General features: G+C 41.6%; 1 long non-coding RNA gene across 1 annotated transcript; it reads left to right on the plus strand.

Moving 5' to 3' along the window:
• Positions 1-428: 428 nt before the first annotated feature.
• Positions 429-4579, plus strand: LOC115014113 (uncharacterized). Its single transcript, XR_003832863.1, has 3 exons — positions 429-542; positions 2754-2833; positions 4401-4579. It is a non-coding gene; the product is annotated as an uncharacterized LOC115014113 (long non-coding RNA).
• The last annotated feature ends 650 nt before the right edge of the window (positions 4580-5229 follow it).

Genomic DNA, 5229 nt, shown 5'->3' on the forward strand with positions numbered 1-5229 from the left:
GAGGAGATCTGGCCGTTCAGACCGCCATAATGTCGGTTCTCAGAACCCAGTTCCTGCTGCCGGGCCTCGACAGATCCCAGTTCCTGCTGCCGGGCCTCGACAGATCCCAGTTCCTGCTGCCTGGTTTCGGGAGCCTCCAATTTCAAAAAGGGTCCTCACCTTCACCGAACCGTGACAATTATATATTTTAAATGACTTTAAAAAGACCTTTAATAATACAGACTTTGTTTATCCTGTGCAAATGAAACACTAAATGCAAACTTAAAAAATAAACTTGCATTCCACACTTTTAAATTTTTTTTATTTGTGCATTTAAACATCATGCAGGTCTGCAGGTAAAGAAGGAGTCTCACAGCGGAGCGTACCAGCTGAAGACTTCACAGTTCATACCTTCACGCTGGTTACCTTTCCTTTCCACATGCAAAGTGCAGATACACAAGCAGGCGTCTGACAGTTTGTACGGGGACATCATGAGGACTCGGTGCGGCGCAGAGAGGCGACTCCAGCCTGCTGGTTATCTGCAATAAAAAGGGAAATATAAGGTTAGACACAAAACACACAAACAGCTGCTGCACAGAACACCACATGACTTCAGTGGGTTAGAAGCTGAGAATACACTTCAACATGAACAGAAGACACTTCTGATCCAAAACTTATTACATTTAAGAAAAATGACCCAGTTCATGGAAGGATCACAGAGGTGAACAGAACTTAGAGTCAGATACACGGTTCATATTCTGTCATACTTTGTTCTTCTATTGTTATTTTGTATATTTATGGTAATTGTATAACGTTATCATGATGTGTTCAAATGTTATCTCGTAAAATGTAGTTTTTGGTGAGAAACTTGAATAAAGTTTTCACAGCGACGCCATGTTGAAAAACGTTTCCTGAAATATGTGTGAGGCGGAAACATTATGTGGACAAAGTATTTACCTGTGCTACTAAAAAACATTCTCTTTACCTGCGGAACTCTGGAAGGAAACTTCAGTTTGAATTAACCAGTTATTCTTTAGACGCTGTTTCCATATTTATAATGAACCAGCTGCACGGTGACATCACGGAGAGCTTCCTGGCGTCCTTCCCCTCCTGACAGCAGATGTCATCTCTTAGTCTGGCCATATCCTTATGCACGTCCCCTCATTAACAATTATCCTATGATGGCGCCTTCGTTATGAGCGAGCAGAAGATTGTGATTGATGGCTGGCGTGTCTGCTGAGACACGGGTGGAGGAGACGGTAATGGCACAGATGGTTGCTGATATCGAGCCGCCGCCTCGCTCCAGATAGGTTAATTAGCCTGATGAGTAAGAAATGTGTTAAGTTTGGCACCTTGTCTGCAACTGTTAGATATTTCTGTCACATGGTCAACGTTCAGACGAGCCTCTCTGTCGTCACGTGAACCGTCAGCGCCAGTTATTTCACTACAGGTGACTTTCAAAGCAACGGATTGATCCTGAAACATGAATCATTTATGAAGTGTGGGCATCACATGGCAGTGCAACCGATGTTATATATATAATATTCTGCCAAATGCTTTTCAGAGGAGACGGAATTACATCCTGTCAACAGTTTTTATGACCCAATTCTTAAACTGCATAAAACGAACAGGAAGCAGGTTGTGGATCCATGTGTGTGTTCTGCTGCTGAATCTCCCACAATCCTCGGCACACGGTGCATTTCCTGATGACTTTGAGACGACGGTACAGGAAGTGTTAAAATACTGACACATTTCCAGCTTATATATAAATATATATGTAGCTATACAAACTGTATATATTTTTATAAGTATCAGAACAAAACAGGATATTTCTACATTTTCTCACGATCCTGTAAAGTGTTAAGCTTTATAAGTTATATAAGTTAAGTTATTAAGTTAAGCTCCAGGTGTGTGCATATCATCTGTTGGCGGTAACCTCTGCTCCTTTAAACTCATTTATCAAAGGTGAGACAAAATGAAAACCAGAATTGACTTAATGCAGCCGGTGCGCAGATCTTTACGGTCAGCCAACATTAGGATTTGCATATTTTCTGATACGTGACACGCTGTATTACTTTTGGCGTGGCTCTCATCAAAGGTTGGTCTCTATCGTTAGGACCTGAACGCCCCAACGAGGCGGCGTGGTTTATGGTATGATGGTTTGAGGTTTGATGGTTTGATGGTTTGATGTTTGATGGTTTGAGTTTTGATGGTTCGATGTTTGGAGGTTTGATGGTTTGATGGTTTGATGTGCTTTGAGACACTTTTCCTGGAGTCTAACGTAAACAAAATGCTGCTTGTTCAAAGGAGAAACTCACGGAGCTGAATGATGCAGGATGCAGATTCCACTGTGCATCAACGTGCCCTTTGTTATTGTTCTTAAGATTTGTATCACTTCTTGTAAAAGAAGAATAACATGGTGCACTGGTTGAACCGTGTGCATCAGAAAGATAAGACGTTCTAATAATAGTGCCCCCCCCAACATGCAGAACTTACCCTGCGATGTAAAACATGCTTTATTGAATATTTTGTATTAAATAAAGGCAGAAACAGGTTAAATGTGTATCACATGAAATAACTTGTTCTCTAACATCACAGGACACGACATTAAAACAAAGCTCTTCATTTTATAGTCAATGAAACGGAAATACAAAGCAGCAAAACCCCCACCTTCATGTAAAGTGTCCAGATCAGAGACGGAGCGGGGACCCCCGGCCTACTGCAAATAAAATGCTAAAGGCTAACGTTAGCTCAAATTGTTTCTCTGTTAACAGAAGATCTCTACACACAGGCGGATTTTACTGGAGGACGGATTATCCTCAGAAGTCTCTTCCTCTCCAGAATTAACGGCCCGGTCAGTAAAAGTGATATAAATACTGAATAAAGCAGTTTCACGTTATAAATTCAGTGTTTCCTCAGTGGACCCTGGGCGGAGCAGCTACGAGCTAACAGCTAACGTATCTCAGGAACAGCTGGAGGGAAATCCTTAGAATTTGGCACAAACATACATTTACACACAAGATGAACTGATTACAATTTATAGTTCAAAGGTCAAAATAGCACAGAACAAGTTTTTGGCCATAACTCAAGAATTCTTAAGATAATTCTGATAATTTCACCCACAAGTCGAACAGGATAAAATGATGAATGATGTGACTTTTGATTTCTCCTGTTTGACTGTTGTTCACTTCAGGACGTTGGTGAGATAAGTTGATATCAGAATTTTTTACACGCCTCTCACAACGAGCCTCCTCACAAACACAAGATTTGTCCGTTGGCTTTGCGTGAGAATCACAATCTGGTTTATTGCTAAGAAGGCTTTTACTTCAAAGGAATTTGCTTTGGTGCAAACAAACACAGTAAGAGAATAAAACATAAATAAATAACAGTAAATATTAAAAGATATTATAAAAAATATATTTCTTGAACTATGAACTCAAACAAAATGTATACAAGAAACTTAAATATACAAAAATGGAAATACAATAAGAATATGACAAATTACTGTGAAAAGAATATGTTCAAATGTTAAATGTTAAAAGTGGAAGTTGTGCAGAAATGTCTTTATATGTTATTATATTTTCCCAAATCAAGTTACAATGAATCCATTCATTATAAACCTGATCGCTTCACCTGGGAGTTAATAATCAACCGCACAATGTTGATGTTCCCTCTTATCTTGGAAAGCAAGAATACATTTCCTTATTTTACATTTGCTCTGCAGACGTTCTTTAAACTCTCAATCAGCGAAACGTGTATTTGAAAAATGTGGGAAAGCCGGCAGGAAACTTCTGTCACAGGCAGCCGATGTGTCGTCCTCTAAAGGAGACTAAACTCTCGCTGACAACCGTGAAGAAGCTGAAAGCATATCCTGACTGATGAGCAGCTTCTGAATTCTTTAGATGTTAGAAATTAAGGAGAAAGACGGTACGAAGTCCTGCTGTCAGTTTCTGTCTGCAGCTCTTCTTCTTCCTGATCTTATGTGATTGGTAAATAATGACGGCTTGTGTATTAGAAAGCATTGAGTTGACAGACGGTTTGTTTCCTGCTCTTTGGTTTTCAAAGAGATGGAAAATAATTGAATAGAAAGTCTAAACTGTCGCATTAATTTTTTATATTTTGGTATTGTAATATCAACTTTCACACCTGAGACCGTCCTTCATTCGGTATCTTTCGTCTTGTGGTTTAATTCGTTATCGGCGATATTCAGGATGAAACACAGATCACATTAGTCCGACATTAAACTGATCGAAATCATGAAAGCGTGTTCAGAATAATAACTGGGAAAATAGAAAGAAATGTAATTAATCACACGTTGACTTCAGAAGTGCTCCGAAGGGTTACTCTGCACGTCTCTGAGAGAAGCTGATACATACAGTTTATTATTATTATTTTATCTGATAAATACAGTTTATTCTCAGTCGTTGCTGCTCAACTTCAGCTGCACCTCCTCCGTGCAGCGGACTCTGGACTACTCACCATCCTTATCCTCCTTGACCTCACCGCTGCCTTTGACACCATCTCCCACCAGACACTCATCCAGCGCCTGGCTGACATTGGGATCTCTGGTGTAGCACTTTCCTGGTTTTCATCTTATCTCTACAACAGACAGCAATATGTGCAACTGAGCAACCACAGGTCCAGGGGTTCTGCTGTTTCACGGGGTGTCCCCCAGGGGTCAGTACTGGGTCCACTATTGTTCATTATCTACCTCCTTCCCCTTGGCACATTCCTCCGCCCGCCACCACAATGTCCACTTTCACTGTTATGCCGATGACACTCAGGTCTACATTTCTACAAAACCCACCACTGCCCTCCCGCCCGCATCCCTCCCCACCACCGGCCTCCACCCCCATCTCTCACCACCTGCCTACAAGATGTTCAGAGCTGGATGAACAGGAACTCCTTGAAACTCAATGGCGACAAAACCGAGGCCCGTCTCATCGGCTCCAAAAGCACTTTATCCAAAACACAAACTTCCACGGCCCCAAACTTCATCATCGATGGCTTCTCCGTACCGTTCTCCAGTCAAGTCAAGAGCCTTGGTGTCACTCTGGACAGCACCCTCTCCTTTGTACCCCACATAAAGAACATCACCACACTGCTTTTTTCCACCTGCGCAACATCTCCAGACTCCGCCCGTCCCTGTCCCAATCTAGTACAGAAGTCTTGGTCCACGCTTTTGTGACATCACGGATCGACTACTGCAATGCTGTTCTCTCTGGCCTTCCAACCAAACTGCTCAACCGA

The sequence above is a fragment of the Cottoperca gobio genome, chromosome 9, assembly GCF_900634415.1.
Source record: "Cottoperca gobio chromosome 9, fCotGob3.1, whole genome shotgun sequence".
NCBI lineage: Eukaryota > Metazoa > Chordata > Actinopteri > Perciformes > Bovichtidae > Cottoperca > Cottoperca gobio.